We start from the raw sequence: 17,384 nt of genomic DNA on the forward strand, positions 1-17,384 counted from the left end.
CTACCTCTTCTTCTGTTCGATATCCCTTCCTCTCCTTCCCCCCTCTACCTATTTCTCCTTACTTCTTCCTTCTTGCTCTCTTGGCACGGTAATCCAACTATAAATGAATCTGCTCATAGCTATTATGGGTTCCTGTAAGCACTGGTAATATGTAATGTATCCGATACATTAGAGGTTTATTAAGACAATTATTCTGCTGTTAACCTATACTTCAAGTTATATACTGCTGCCTTGCCGCTTACTTTATATACCTGTATATCTCCTGCTATGGGAGCACTGTGCCGTCTCCTGTAATGTCTCCTTATTTTCTTGTTTAAAATAAAAATTGATTTGTGAAAAAAAAAAAAGTTTGCAAAGGAATGGTGGATTTACATTGATGATGTTTTTGTCTGGGCAGGACCACATTCGACAGTGATGCAACTTACTGATGCCTTGCACGGTATTGGTCCCCAGATTAAACATTCTGTTCCCTCCCTTGACTTGTGTGTAATTAAAAAAAATGGGGAAACTTCTTGCTTATCTTTTTGTTAAAGATACAGATCTCTGTTGCATTTCAGTAGTTTCCATCCTAGACATGAGGGTCCTTATTCAATTCACTTTTTCTCTTAAATTTTCTCCTAGGTGATATTTGCACACCTTATCAATACAATGCACAACAGGGGAAAGAGGCACCCAAAAGCAATAAGACTTCAAAAAAAAAGTACAATAAAAGCAAAAAAGGTGGAGGTGGCTTACCTCTCCAATGACACTAAAAAGGTTGAGTATAATACGTTTTTATTTGCACAGGCAATGCTTTTCGTGGGTGCAAGCCAACTTCCTCAGGTCAATCACAGTGGCAATTTTCCAAAGCCACAAGGTTTGGAGCACCTCCTTAGAAGAACCACCGCCTTAGCCATGGTTGTGAATGGTTCACTTGAGAATCGTACATCGTTCATGTGTCTTTGTGTATTTAAATCGCCTTCCCTCCGCTATTTTAAATCGGACAGATTTCTGCTTTCTCCTGCCCGATGCACACATTTCCGATTACAATGTATTTTGCAGCATCTGAAAAATTGTAAATGAACATGAAAAATCTTGAACGGAAAAAATTATTACACACGCAGAACAAACACCAAGCACCTCAAACCCCAAAATTCAGCACCAAAAATTCTAATACAAGCATACTTCCTGTGTTAGTTCCTGTTCAAAATCTCAGGCTTGGCATGGATTTCCGGCTGCACAGTGAAGATGTTGTCCTGTTTATTTATATCACAAAATTGTTGCTATTTTTAACAGTTTTCTTATTAATTACTTTAAGCACAAACAACTCCTCCCCTACAAATAAAACTCGCTCCCCTTCTCTCCCCCCAATGGGGTTACCAGTTTATGCTGCCTGTTGTTTTCTTTGTGTCTGGAAAAGACACTTTTTTCCCTCTCTGAAGAATTAAATGAGTAAATGTCACGTTGAAAAACAAATAACCAACATAAAGGTCGAACACAGCTTATCGCGCCCGGCTGGTTTACGCTTTACAAACACGGGAATTTCATTAAATGACAGGAAGTGGGTAATTTTCTGTTGACACATGTTAATACAAACAGCATGAAATGTAAATTATTTAATGCATTCGGAGGACAAGAAATAATGTTTAAAGTGACCCCGGAGTAAAGTTGAGCAATTTAACACGAGCATACGATGACGCAGCAGAGGATCAGGGGTCAACTGCAGAGAAAGATGCATGGCAAAGGGATATTTAACTCTAAAACTATATCTAGGAGTATAATATGCATATCAATATTATTGCCTACAGTTTCAAGAGGATATGTCTCTGCTTTGACCTCTCAAATCTTCCTATTGGTCTTTTAAAGTGATGAATGGTTTCGCTGAACACTGGGGGGAGCTCAGTTCATTTCACTCCCCACATCAACTTTCACTTATTGTATCTGCTACAATCTGAGGAGTCATTTTTTTGTTTTCATTACATGCTCTGCTTTTGTTGTTTGGTTTGTAGAGGTGGACAAAGGATTGTCTCGCTCTGCTACATAAACTGCAAGTAGCTTTTTATTTATCGGATCTCCAAGTGTAGAATCCAACAAAATTTAAATACGAAAAATTGATGGTCGCATACCAAGGATCCAGAGAAAGGTCTGCTCAGTGGGTGCGGGCACAAGTAGCCTAGCGGCCGTTTGGCTCCTGCCGGCACTCCTTCCAAAACTTTGTCACAGCCTCGGAAGAAGCGCCCGTAGGTGCAAAATGGTCAGTCTCTGGATCCTCGGTATGTGACCAGCATTTTCTGGATTTAAATTTTGTGGAATTCTACACTTGGAGATCAGATAAATAAAAGCTACTTGCAATTTATGCAGCAGTGCCAGTCCACGAACACAATGGCCTTGATTCATAAAAGTGCTGTCGGTAAAGTAAAGTCGAGCGGGGAAACACCGCTGTCGGTATTTCACCCTTCAGGGTGGTAATTCATAAAAATGTTGCCAGTTGTGACAGGCGTGCGGAGATATTCCGCTGTAGGCTAGCGTTAGGCTGTTGTACGCATGCGGAAACATGAGAAGAAGGCGGAGTCCCTGCGTGCGGTGTTCTCTGCTGCAGCTGCTTGGGAGGTCTGTCCCATTCACTGCAATGCATTCCGCACGCTTCTCGCCACATCAGAGGTAGCGGTAATCCCCGTCTGCATACCGCTACCTCTAACTTTTATGAATTGACATTTGTTACTTTTGTTATGATAATCACCGCGCAAGGCGGTGATTTATCACTCTGCTCACGAATGTCGGCTTTTCATGCGGAAAAAGCCTTTATGAATACACATTTTGCTGTGTGGTTGGTAAAGTGAGGCGGTTTCAGCATTTCCGCATGCGGGAATGCTTTATGAATCGAGGCCTATATCTGTTCCACTTTTTTACACCCAGAGCACACTGCAGCTATACCGAGCCCTCTGTCCCTCAACACACATGCTACATCATTGTAGTGCCGACCACCAAATTCTTTTTCTTGTTTTTTTTTTTTTTGGTTTTGTGTGCAGTTAGTGTCAAATGGAACAGTTTTACAAAGTGCTTGCTCAGCAGTGATGAGCAATTTTAATGCAATCATTTCGGAAGGTGTAATTATACTGCCTGTATAACTGTTAGGAAAGCAGTGGTGGGCAAATAATTTCTGTGATCAGCCGTTATTCACCAGCATTTTTGCACTATTTGGTTTCGGTATTCGACGTCGTGATCGATTTTGAATCACGGAAATCGGCCACGGCAATGCCGTGAATAAGAATATTCGGAACGCATTCATGGTCATGATCGCAGTGCGTAAAGCCATGATTAGGTTGTGATTAGCGGAAATGACATCCCCCTGGGCCAATCAGAGGCCCCCAGCCAGGCCCTAGCAACCAATCATAGGAGGGGAGGCTATGCCCTCCCCTCCTGTATATAAAGCGGCGGCCATGATGAAAAGCTCTGTGCTAGACTGTGGCACTGAGAGGATCCTCTCCAGGCCATTTGTTGCTTCAGCAAGTGCATTTTGTCCTAAAACATAGCGTTTTTACTCCTAACAGTGTTCTTATACTGTAATATATACTTGTATTCAGTTAGCTAGCCAGTGATTACTTCAGTTAGTTGTAGTCAGTGTAGTTCAGTGAGAGAGTGTACCGATTGCTGTGCTTAGTGCAGGCAGGGTCATTGATTCTACTGCTCTATTAGTGACTATATATCCTTGTATTTAGCTAGCCAGTGAGTGATTATCTGCAGTTAGCTGTAGTCAGTGTCAGTGACAGTGTACTGACTGCTGTGCTTAGTGCAGGCAGGTTCAACTTCACACTGATTCCACTGCTCAAGTACTGTATACTTGTTAGCTAGCTAAGCCAGCCAGCCAGTGATCAACTTCAGTTAGTTGCACTCACTGCCACTGTTCAGTCACTAAGTTTAGTCAGTGACATTGTACTGTTCTAGTAGTGCAGGCAGACCGCTGTCCACTAATTTTTGTGCTCTTTATTATTTTACTGTATATCACGTGTATTCAGCTCATTAGCCACTGATCAACTTCAGTTAGTTGCAGTCACTGCCACTGGTCAGTCACTAAATTTAGTCAGTGACATTGTACTGTTTTAGTGCACTGCAGGCAGACCGCTGTCCACTAATTTTTGTGCTCTATATTTTACTGTATCTGACAGTTGTATTCAGCTCATAGCCAGCGATTAACTTCAGTTAGTTGCAGTCACTAAGGCCTCGATTCATCATTGTCTTTGCGATAACTTTTTCCAGTTTGTAAAATTACCAAATTCAAAGTTTATCGATTTCTAGTTGTAGTCATCAAGGATTTTCCGCATTCGGTGTGACTTCGATAAACTATCGATAACAATGCAGTAACCATTCAGTAACGTGTCGATATTTCCATTTTACAGTGGTAATTTAACACAAGGCCTTAAGATTCCCGTGGAATTGTGGGTAAAAAAGGCAGTCCTTTGAACACCACGTAGCAACATTCCGAATAGGGCTTAACAACTGGACCAGGATTCTGGAAGTGGCTTGGGACAATCCCACAATTTCGCCAGCTACGGCTTGATAGGAGCCTTTTCTGAAAAAATGTAGTCCAGCTAGCAATTAAGTTAACCCTGGTACTGCCTGTGTTCTCTTACAAGATGATTTAAGAGAAATGCTGATGTCCTGGTATATCAAATAAATCCATTCTCTTGCAAATTTATATGTTTCTAGACCTTATTCTTTTTTTCAACAATAAACTTTTATTGAAAAACTTCTCATACATACAACGTATTACAGTAAGCAAAAGTTTTCATTTTCTGATTTTGGTATCAGTCATTTATCAACTACAAAGGTGAAGTCTATTCTACAAGTAGCTATATGTCATTGTCATAACTGTGATTGCTATGGTGCATATATATAGATGAGCCAAAAACGTCCAACAATTTCCAGTTCCGGAGGTCTCTAGACCTTATTCTTGCCCTTCTGCACCTTTGAATCACTTTCAGCTGATGCATAACCACTTCAAATGGCTCCATCTTCTCTGTCAGCAATGATCTGACAGGAATAACGACAGAGCAGTGAAGAAGATAACTAATCCTAAATTTAACTAAACCACGCCCACTTTCATTTTCATGAATTGCACTTTCTTCCATTTTATCGCATCATTACCGAATGCTCGCCAACAGCTGTAGATAACTTTGATGAATCCTGAAATCAACTTATCGAGTTCGGTATTTTACCGAGCTGTCGGTAATTGACTAGTTAAGTCTTGATGAATCGAGGCCTAAGTTTAGTCAGTGACATTGTACTGTGGTAGTAGCATGCAGCAAGTTACTTTGTTGTGCGCATAGTGCAGTGAGACCGCGGCACTGTCCAGTGATTTTCGTGTTCTATTACTGTATTCAGTATTTGCGCCGTCTGCGCATTTGTTTGTATTTTTGTTGTTGTTCTTTTCTGAAAAATGAATAAAAGCCCCCAGTTATACTCTGTCTGTCCCCAGGCCCACACATGTATTGATTGTAAAAAGCAGCACACTTTCTCCACCTTGAAATCTTGTGCATAGTATACAACATGTCTGGCAGGGGTCGTGGGTGTGGAAGGAGAGGGAGTGCCATTGCCTCCGCTAGTAATGGGACTGGTACACCGCCAGGGAGAGGACGCTCAGCTGTAGGGGGTGCAGCAGAGAGGCGTCTATCTGCAGCGCAGCCTGGGCCGAGTCAGCCGACACCGGTGTCACTTATTTTCAGCACCTTGGCTCGACGCCGTGTGGTCATTCAGGAGCTTGACTCACAGGCATTGATGGACACAATGAAGGAGGAGCAGCCCATCGTGAGTTTCTCACAGACCTCCGTTGTGAGCAGCACTCCCAGCTGCAGCAGCCAACGCCCCACACAAGTTGTGACATCCACCCCAGCAGCCAGTGGTAAGCAGCCCTCCCCGGACGAGAGCGTTGTGTCCCTCAGTCAGGAGTCTAGGCGAGTATTGATGGCTGCTATTGAGATGATGGGGCCTGATGTGGAGGAGGAGCATGGGCTCAGGCTAGCATCCCAAGTTTATTTTGAGGACGATGAGAGGTCTGTGTCTGGGGATGTTGGGACGGTAGAGGTGGTGGGGGGGTCAGGAGAAGAGTTCTATTATAATAAAAACAAAAATTTGCTTTCCTAAAACAGAAAGAATTTGCGATAATTCAGGTTGGAGTGAGCTCGAGATGTCTCCCAGAGCACCACTGCTGAATATATGCAAATTAACCATTGTACCCTTAGAAGCTAAACACACCTCCAGAACCGCTGGAATGCAATGATGTGTCAGCTTGTTAAATTGTACAGAGCCATAATAATCCAACATGCATACAGACTGTTTCGGATTGTTTGATCCTCATCAGTGCATGGCATGGATTAATCTGGCTCTATGGAGTAGGGCTTGTAAACCGAGAGGTACAGACTAACCAGCAAGCTCATGGTGACCCAGAACTCATTATAATAAAGGTGATGATGATGATGATGATCGGGACTGTCTGTATGTGCCTGAGGCCCCGGGAAGACATGTTGTATTTTGTGTTTAACTACTAAAGTCTGTTCTCCCAACGCCAGGGTCCACGGATGCTGCTGCTGATGATGATGTTGGCATTTAATAATTAACTACTCTAAGACCGCTCCACGCCAATGGGCGTGGCCGCGGCAAAAGCCCCAGGACTGCCTAATGCCAATTGGCGTCAATTCCCGGGCTGCAGTTTGCAGGAAATCACGCGCAGGCTCCGCCCCGCCTTCAGTCTAGGAGACTGTTAGGCGTCTTTACATGTAGTACAGCGCTGCGATCAGCACACGGCTGTCCTCCTGGGGGACAAGAGAGCGACCGGCTGTCATAGGCAGAAGCCTATGACAGCCGATCGCCGTAATTGACCGGCTGGGGGGCGGGAGGGGACTGGGAAAAAAATAATAATAAAGGAAATAGTTAAAAATATAAAAAAATAAGAACATACATATTTATTAAAAAAATAAACACAAGGGGGGCGATCAGACCCCACCAACAGAGAGCTCTGTTGGTGGGGAGAAAAAGGGGGGGGGGGGAATCGCTCGTGTGCTGTGTTGTCTTGGCCTTAAAGCTGCAATGGCCAATTATGAAAAAAACAGCTGCAGTGCCCCGCCCCCAGCTAGTCTCATTTTTGCCAACCTCGAGGTCGGCGGGCCGCATTGCTTACATTTTTACGCATTCCCGCTGGTGCAGGAACATTACCACATACAATTTTTAGCGTTAGCGGTGCAACGCGAATATTTTTTAGCGTTGCACTGCTAACGCAAAAAAAGTTTGCATTGCACTGCTAAACTAGCTGGCAGCGGGGGACTGGAGCAGCAGTGAGTGACTACGAGGGCACAGGATGGCTGCATGGGGCTGGTAGAAGCCCCGGATAAGTGAAACTCATTTTTTTTTGCCTGGCGATTCCTTTTAGACTCTGTTCCCATCATCAGGGCCCACGGATACTTACAATTTTTGGGCACAATTCCTGTGCTGTGGTGCCACCAATGAGTGGCTATGCCTTTCTGTGCTGCTGTTGAGTCCTTAGTCCTCCTCCTCGCTGCTGCTGATGTTGTGTTTTACTACTAAAGTCTGTGTACCCACCACCGGGGTCCACGGATGCTACAATTTTTGGGCTGATTTATCGTGCTGCGGTGCCACCAGTGAGGTGCCATACTCTTCTTCTGTGCTGCCGCAGAGTGCTGCTTAGTCCTCCTGCTGCCACCTCTCATGTCATATTTAACGACAACAGCAGTCTGTGTACCCACCACCAGGGTCCACGGATGATACCATTTTTGGGCTGATTTATCGGACAACTTTGTTCAATGCTATCGATGCAAGAATTTTTTTTTTTTTTACAAAAACCTCTCTGGGTGTTTTTGTGGCATCGCCCACTCATCCTCCTCCAGTGGTACCACCACCGCCAGGTGCCATTTTGGACTCGCCATCACCTCTGCGATTGCTTAAAGTTTATTTCCCTGTTTCAAACCAATTATAACCAATTAATAGCCCCATTTAAAGTGTTGATTTAACTTTAAAATCCATTTTCTCAAAAACAAAAAGTTATTTTTTGTATTTTTTTTGTTTAAGTTGTAGCCCCTTATCACCTTTATAATCCATGCAAATTGGGGGATTGTAGCATGTATGGGGGCTTTAATAATAGCTTAAACGCTATTCCGTTATCACTGCCTTTTTTAGCCGTCATTGCCTCATTCACGGGAGAAATCAGAGTCGAATTCGTGAGGCCGTCTCAAATCCGGAAATCAATCATGCCGTTTCCAATTTTTTTTTTCAGTCAGGGCCGAATAGTCAAATCTGTGATTGGGGGTATCCGAACACCACTGCAGGAAAGCTCATTGTTACTACCCTGAAAGAGGAACTGTCACGAAAATCTTAAAATTTAAAATGCATACAAATAAGAAGTACATTTCTCCCAGAGTGAAGTGAGCCATAAATTACTTTTCTCCTATGTTCCTGTCACTTATAATAGGAAGTAGAAATCTGTCATTAGACAGATTTTCGACTAGCCCATCTTCTCATAGGGGGGTTCTCAGGGCTTTCTTTATTTTTAAAAGCACTTGGCGAATGGCAGTTGCTCCGTCCAACTGCAAAAATAGTGTACAGCGAGCTGGGAAGCTGGCCAGCATCATTGTATAAATCTTTTTCAGGGAGTGTCTTTATAAAGAATAAAGTCAATGCTCAGAATCTCGCATGGAGAGATGGACTAGCCCAAAACCTGTCGGTAATGTCAGATTTCTACTACCTACTGTGAGTGACAGCAACATAGGAGAGTAGTAATTTATGGCTCATTTTACTCTGGGAGAAATGTACTTCTTATTTGTATGTATTTTACATTTTAAGATTTTCATGACAGTTCCTCTTGAAGGCCAGTTTCTGGATCCTCAGGCCCAACCAGGGTTGCCAACTCATCCATTTAAATACTGACACATCTAATTTATACAGGTTCTGAGGCTTCTTACACATAATCAGTGCCTAAACTGCATCTAACTAGCCACAAGAGATGTATAATTCTTAAAGGAACACTATCGATACCCAAGTGTTCTAAAATGGCAATGTACAAATAATGTCTAAGTAGCTGTGTAAACATTTTCCTACTTTTCATGTTAAATATCAGAGGCAAAAGCTGTAATTTATTGAGGGTAGGATTTAGCTATATTGGGACAAATCAATTGCAGAAGGGGTGTCTGCTTCAATGCACAGCCAGGGTTGCATATCAGACTACAGAAAGCAAATATCAAACATATCAAACTCTGAAAGCAAAAACCGTATGAAAAAGCTGTGAGAATTAATTACATTTCCTCTGCTCTCTTCAGACACTTCAGTCGGAAACACAGGACACAGGAGCTGCAGCTGTTGGGAGCTCTCTTCTCTGTCACACACAGAGCCACACATAGAGTTAACTGATCAAGTGTGAGGGGAATTTCCCCTCTCCTCATGGCTCAGTCAGCCGTCAGTTTTGGCGTCTGTAAACTTTGAATGTATTTTGCTAACAGTAAACAAAGAAGTTACTACTAAAATGTATACACCAGTACTTAGCAGCACTTCCCAAGCAATTCCTGTTTCAATTGAAAAAAATATGTGAATCGATAGTATTCCTTTAACCGGTTCAGCCTCACAGCTATTTTCACCTTAAGGACTGAAGCAATTTTCCCCTGTCAGCGCTGCTCTCATTCATTCGCTAATAGCTTTATCACTACTCATCACACATAAATTATTTAGATCTTGTTTTTTTCACCACAAATTTGGCTTTTGGAGGGTGACATTTGTTGTTAGTAACTACTAAAATGTCTATGTATTTTAAAGAGAAAAACGAGGGAAAAAATGAAAAAATGCACTATTTCTCCAATTCCAGCCTCTATAGTTTTAAAATGAACAACGCTACTGAACATTTTACCCACACATTTTATCTGCCTATCTGTCGTGGTTATCACAAGATTTAAATTATGTCCCTAGTACATAGTATGGTGACAATATATTATTTGGAAATAAAGGTGCATTTTTTCTATGTTGTGTTTTTTGTTTTCTCATTGCACACTACCAATGATTACAAGCCTTTATTTGAAAAAAAAAACAGTAATACATCCTCATGACATACATATTTAAAAAGCGGAGTCCCTAAGGTAACTATTTAAGTATTCACTTTTCAATTCTGTCACTTTTGGTGTTTTTTACAAGTGTATTAGTTTGGTGCAGAGTATGTGAAAATAACAATTGCATTGCTTTTCATTTCATTTGCTGCTAAAACAAAACCACATCACATATGCCTAATCTCTCAAAGACCTCAAATACTATTCTCTTGCTTGTCCCGGTGAAAATGATACCCTATACACATAATCAGATAGCTTCTTGGCCACGCAATACTCTGTTAACCATGAGCAGCACTAATGCATTTTTCAAGGCCATTTTTTGCAACAAAAGTAATACAGTCATTCTTTGTTCGCAAAGCCCCTGGAGTGTCAAAACATTTGAAACAGGTCACAAATGTCACCATTCTGAAAACTAGAGACCCAGGCCTACTGAGATATACATATTTTGAAACAATTGGACTTCTGCGGTTTTGCTAAAATTGAATCATAACTTGGAAAATGGTATTTTTTTACATCTTTTTTCACTTTGGCACAAAAAAACAAACACTTAACATAGTTCTTGTCTCTCAAAGACCCCAAATACTATTCTCTTGCTTGTCCCGGTGAAAATGATACCCTATACACATAATCAGATAGCTTCTTGGCCACGCAATACTCTGTTAACCATGAGCAGCACTAATGCATTTTTCAAGGCCATTTTTTGCAACAAAAGTAATACAGTCATTCTTTGTTCGCAAAGCCCCTGGAGTGTCAAAACATTTGAAACAGGTCACAAATGTCACCATTCTGAAAACTAGAGACCCAGGCCTACTGAGATATACATATTTTGAAACAATTGGACTTCTGCGGTTTTGCTAAAATTGAATCATAACTTGGAAAATGGTATTTTTTTACATCTTTTTTCACTTTGGCACAAAAAAAACAAACACTTAACATAGTTCTTGTCTCTCAAAGACCCCAAATACTATTCTCTTGCTTGTCCCGGTGAAAATGATACCCTATACACATAATCAGATAGCTTCTTGGCCACGCAATACTCTGTTAACCATGAGCAGCACTAATGCATTTTTCAAGGCCATTTTTTGCAACAAAAGTAATACAGTCATTCTTTGTTCGCAAAGCCCCTGGAGTGTCAGAACATTTGAAACAGGTCACAAATGTCACCATTCTGAAAACTAGAGACCCAGGCCTACTGAGATACACATATTTTGAAACAATTGGACTTCTGTGGTTTTGCTAAAATTGAATCATAACTTGGAAAATGATATTTTTTACATATTTTTTTCACTTTGGCACTAGAATAAAATCTGATGACTTAGGCCTCAGTCCTAAAACACACCAACATTTTTTCTACAGCTCATCACGGTTAAAATGATACAACATATGCCTTACTTAGTAACAAATGGTTGGGTGCAGCAATCAGTTATACCCAATGTGCACTATTTTTTTTGCACTAATTGTTGCAGAGCTATTGTTTGTTTGCATATTCCCAGGAGAGATTGGAATCAAACAAAGACCGCACATGACACCATCATAGAAGGCTAACAACCAGGGCTATTCATCAGTAGGTATTTTGTGAGCTACCTTCTCAAAGGAACACTGCAAAAGGAATTCTCACATTGTCCTGGTTATAACAAATCCAAAATGTGGCTAATTTGAATATATCACTTCTCTTCACAGTGATAACAAATACATTGGAACTTACCATTGGATGTCTTGCAGAATTAGAGAAAAGCCAGAGGCCATAAGTCAGGGGTCAAGCAGATCCAAGAGTCAGAAGATGGGAGCAGCAGGGTCCAAAGTTCAATTTTGAACTTTGTTTGTGTTTTCTTTTTCCTCAAAAAATTCAGTTTCCTCCAACACCCCAAAAACATAGGGGTATGCCAAATGTGAGCTCCTTTGAGGGTCTGTAAGTTACATGAATATATAGGAAAGGGGAAAATGCCAGTCATATATGTCCAGGTAAAGAAAAAAAAAACACAAAAAAAAAGAAAAAAAAACACAAAAAAAAGGAAAAAAAAGAAATTAGTAATCTGCAAGTGTGTGGTATGCCCTAAAGCACTTGATAACACACAGTGCAGGGGCTGACGGGCAATCTGGGCAAAAATACCGTGACTCACACCGTCTCTTGTGTTTCACACACACTCTGCATCTTCTCAGGGGGGCTTTTTTCACTTCATTGGGGGGAATTAGTTCAGGGAAATGTCTCTCCCTCAGTCTAATTGAGTTCTCCAAATGGATAGGATCCTGTTGTGCAATTTGGCCAGGGGAATACATTAGGGACTTGTGGACTTGAATCTGGAAGTCAAGAAAGGTCATCTGTTGGCTTGTTGGTGTTGTGGCTGTTTTTAGATAGACCACAAATGCATTGTGCATGGTCATCTGCAACAAGAAGAATGTTATTTTTTTGTACCATGCTTTCCTTCTTCTTCTTAATAAATAAGGCGCCAAGACTTGGTCTGATAAGTCCACTGCTCCCATATTTTTATTGTAGGCGACTATGGCCTCTGGCTTTGTACGCTGTTCCGTTCTGGATGTGGCAAGAACTGTGGCCTCAGTGTGGATGGTAGATAGCATCATCACCTCCCGCTTGTCGTGGAACTTTATTGCCAGGAGCTCTTCAGATCTGAGTGCGTAAGACTCTCCTCTGCATAGTTTTTTATTTACTACCTGTGGGGGGAGGCCTTTACGGTTTGCTCTCACCGTCCCACATGCGCCAGTCTGGACTGAGAAGAGGAACTTAAACAGTGGCACACTTGTATAAAAGTTGTCCAAGTAGACGTGGTAGCCTTGGTGGAGAAGTGGATTTAATAGGTCCACCACTATTTTGCCACTGGTGCTAATGTACTCAGGGCACCCAGCTGGCTGCAGAATGGAGTCTTTGCCTTCATAGATTTTAAAAGTGAAGGTATAGCCAGTGCCACTCTCGCATGCCCTATAAATTTTCACCCCACATCTTGCCCTCTTGCTTGGTATGTACTGTTTCATGGAAAGTCTCCCATGAAACGGTACCAGGGATTCGTCCACAGCAATTTCCCGGTGTGGGGTATATACATCCATGAACACTGCACTTAGGTGGGTCAACAGGGGTCTCAACTTAAACAGTCTGTCATGGGAAGGGTTGGTATGTTCCACATCTTGAGAGTTGTCATTCAGGTGGAAAAACTTTGACAACAGCTCAAAACGCTGCCTGGGCATTATTGCTGGATAGAGGGGTGCATTGTGATAAAGGTCCCTGGACCAGTACATTTTTATCTGGGGCTTTGGGTTGATGCTCATGCTGAGCGTGAGGCCTACATAGGCCTTCATTTCGGGCACGTTGGTGGGGTGCCATTTTCTGGTGATATAGTTAGTGGGGTGGTCAGCTAAAAATTGTAGAGCAAATAAATTAGTTTGCTCTACTAAATGCTCCCACATTGCCTCTGTCATGAAAAGCTGGAAAATGTCAATTGGTGCCTGATTGACAATGGGCACTGACACACCAGCGGTGGCTGTGAAGGGTGGGATGTTGGGCGCAGCATAATTAGGGGGTTCCCAGGTGCCATTTAACATATGAAGCGGTACCTCCTGCCTGCGAGGTACCTGTGGCTGCCTACCCTGTCTGCGCCTAGCTCCCCCTGGCGCACTGCTGCTAGCAGCAGCGGGGTTGCCCACGGAGCCCTCTGCTGGGTTGCCCACGGAGCCCTCTGCTGGGTTGCCCACGGAGCCCTCTGCTGGGTTGCCCACGGAGCCCGATGCTGGGTTGCCCACGGAGCCCCCTGCTGTGGACAGTCCTGATGGTCCCTCATCAGCGGACTCAGGACTTGGGTCCCTCCTCAAGCGGCGTGATGGCGGCCCTTCGGACTCTGAAGATTCAGATCCTGAACCAGAGCCGGACGGAGGGAGCCAATCACTACCTGACTCATCCTCGCTGCTGCTCTGCTGGAGGATGGCGGCTGCCTCCTCCACAGAATAGAGCCTCCTCGCCATTTAAAAAGGGATAGATAAAGATGAGAAATATAAAAAGATAGAAAGATTTTTTTTTTAAAGTGACAGTTTTTTTTTTTTTGTTTTTTTTTCTTTTGGGGGGGGTGTAGAGGGGGGGTGGAGACAGTAGAGAGGGGCGGAGGAGAGTAGAGTATAGGTAGTAACAGATAGGAAGAAAAAGATCACAATAGATCAGTGATCAATAGATCAGTAGGTAATAAATGGCCAAGGAGAGGGAGAATCAGGGATTCTGGGCAGTATGGGGTTAAAAATTCAGGGATGGAGGGCAAATTTTATTAAAAGGAATTCCTACCAGCTTATCTGTCAGTCTGTCTCTCAGCTCCTGTCACCACAGAACAGTGATTGATCTGTGTGACAGGAGCTGAGAGACAGAGAGAGGGAAACCTGTTATTTACAAACATTATTAAGAATTCACATTGTTACTGGATGTAACTATGTGAATTCTTTACTTCCTTTGCTCTGATTGGCTCAGAGGAGCGCTGGCTCCTCTTCACCAAACAGCACGGCTTGTAAGCCGTCGGGGACGAGCGCGCACCGCGCGCACCACGCGGCCATGCGCGCGCACACGCGGAAGTGCGCCTGGACGCGGACTCTCGTCCAGATAGGCTTTAGCTGCCGCTGCCTGGACGAGCTTGCTCGTCCATTTAGGCTGAACCGGTTAATTCTGCCATGTTGTGTTTTGAGCTATATTCCTTGAAACTGTACCTGTAAGAAAACAAAATGCAAAAGATTCCTTTAAGTGTCCGTATTTAAAGGGATGAGTTGGTAACACTGGGCCCAACAGCCCGTGATTAGCCCTTCTCCCAACACACACATGCACACTCTGTGGAGAGCATGAATGGGGTAGCATCTGTCAAGGATTACACTATAGGGGATGCTAAAAAGCTGCGAGACATCACAGGGGCACTGCAAAAAGCTGGTGTATGCTGTGTTGTGCAATGCAGACTGCCTGGAACAGAATTTCATGAATTCAGGGGTTGGGGTATTGAGCATTGGACACTAGAGGGTGACCCAGGACTTCACCTGGATGGACTGTACCTAGAAACAGCCCTGGCTATTATTTTTGTGCTGAAACCTAACACCATTGCACAGCAAGGGTGTGATGATGCGTGAGTTGAGCTAACAAAGGTATAGAAGAGCTGTGTGGTGGAATTCCACAGAGTCATTTTTGTGGTGGAAAGTAATTCTAATCAATTAATTCTAATTAATTTCTGGATAAGTGCTTTTTAATTCTGCCATGTTGTGTTTTGAGCTATATTCCTTGAAACTGTACCTGTAAGAAAACAAAATGCAAAAGATAGATACTTACATCAGTAGATGGAAGCTTCTGGACTCCTTCACCCCACCAATACAGAACTGGAAACCTACATTCACATTTGACAGGAGCTTGATGAATATATCAAGGCACAGAGGCACTTTCTTCCCCACAGCGGTGAGACTCTTGAACTCCCTATAAGTCTCATGGCGCTCCCCCAGTGTTGCCAACCTCGGAAATACATTTTTACTGACAAAGCATAAAAAATTTACTGACAGAACACTATTTTTACTGACATCTAATATTACTGAAATGAAAGATATCACACATGCGCCCCACGTGCAATACATCGGCAACCATGCGGGCTGCAAATGAGGAAGAAGAGTGCAGTGGCGGACAGATAAAGTATTCATGTACTGCATCTAAGGGGGGGAAAGGGGGGACGCTTTGATACATTTACATTTGGGGGATGCGACCGGGAGCTTCCATCATGTTTGTCCTCCATTATCGCAGCCCTTGCCGCTGCATGCACCCGTTTGAGCATGCCAACCTGAGATTTTCCAGCATGTCCGATTGATACATGCGATCGATATATGCAACCAATTTTGGGCCGAAATTGGTTTGATTGTATAGGCATGCTCTTGGTGGCACCAATTTTTATAATATCAGTAATAATTGTCTTATCTGACAGGCGATTGGCCACCAAATCTACAGATGTATGGCCACCTTTAGCTAGAGCAGTGTACATTCCAGAGTGATACGTGAACTGATAATAAGCAGTAAGTGCTGTGATCTTTAGGGAGAGAGGTTTTTTTTACTGACACCACAAAGTTTTTCATGGACTTTACTAACAGCCCAGATTTGTTGACTTTTTTACTGACTGTCAGTAAATTTACTGACGGTTGGCAACACTGCGCTCCCCTCACACCTGTGGAAGCACCTACTTAGCTGTCCACTAACCCATGGTACAATAGTGTTATTGTCTACGGGAATCATGCTGTGTTATCTTGTTCTTGCTTCTTGTTATGTTACTGTCTCACGGTTTTTCTTACACTGTCATGTCTCTGATGTAACTTATTGCCTGTACACTGTTTACGTTTATGTCTCTGCTGTAACTTATTTCTTGTGAGCTGCCCCGTGTTGCTAAAACCAGTTCCGGGCATGATCCAGTCATGCTTGGCGAACTAAACTGATCCTGATTCTGATATCCGGGCAGCCGCATACCCGTCCATGTATGAGTGCCACCTGCACAGGTACAACGGCAGCCCGTGCCTAAGCAGTGTGCGGCTTTTTCCTCCATGCAAGAGCAGCACTTTACTACTGCGCAGGCCATCATTGCACAGTGCAGCCGTGTTAGTTCATGGATGGGAGCACATCCATGAAGAAGATGAAGGTGCTGGTGAGCAGTGATGAATTCACGGATGATCATCCAGAGGCTTCCCTCCACTGAGGTATCTCATTTTTGCATTTTGTTTTCTCACAGGATTACTTTATAGTGGACCTGAACTCAGAACTTTCTCCTTACTCTAAAAGATAAGCAACAGCACAAAAATCCTTTAACTGCTTCCAGGCTGTGCTAACTGAATTCTAAGCCCTGTTTGGGACCTGTCATCCCTGCCAGTGTGTAGATTTAATCTAGCCGGCTGCACGTTCCCTCCACTACCGCTGATCACACTGCTCTCAAGTAATCAACAATAGACCCTGCAAGGAATGCAGCCGCAGGGGGGGACAGAGGCCACAAGAGGCCCTGTCCTGAGAGACTGACAACTTAGGGCTTGGAGAGAAAAACTTGCTTACTGCTCTCTCTACAATTGTTCTAATGACTGCATCTGCACAAGCCACTAATAGGGAATCATACAACGTTTTGCAGACAAAGATTTGCAGACAGTCCCTATTCAGTGTGCAGCTGGATCTTTTATACAGCCTTGTTCTACCCCCAGCCTTTCTACCCCTCTCCAAGTGCTGTGTTCTTTAGTGATGCTTGAGGTCTGGGCACGGAGAGAAAAAGCTTTCAATTCTCTGCACAATTGTTCTAATGACAGAGGTGGGGGTGGGTGTTCGGCGGA

General features: G+C 43.2%; 1 long non-coding RNA gene across 6 annotated transcripts in view; it reads right to left on the reverse strand.

The window, feature by feature from the left end:
• Positions 1–17,384, reverse strand: part of LOC137538533 (uncharacterized) — an 834,068-nt gene that overhangs the window by 406,687 nt on the left and 409,997 nt on the right. For 2 of the 6 annotated variants that reach the window (XR_011024825.1, XR_011024821.1), the window contains one exon: positions 777–1,044. The exons of the other annotated variants lie outside the window; for them this stretch is intronic. This is a non-coding gene — a long non-coding RNA (uncharacterized lncRNA). Of the gene's footprint in view, positions 1–776; positions 1,045–17,384 lie in introns of those variants that run through there. 6 annotated transcript variants of the gene reach the window in all.

This window comes from Hyperolius riggenbachi, chromosome 11 (genome assembly GCF_040937935.1).
Source record: "Hyperolius riggenbachi isolate aHypRig1 chromosome 11, aHypRig1.pri, whole genome shotgun sequence".
Taxonomy (NCBI): domain Eukaryota; kingdom Metazoa; phylum Chordata; class Amphibia; order Anura; family Hyperoliidae; genus Hyperolius; species Hyperolius riggenbachi.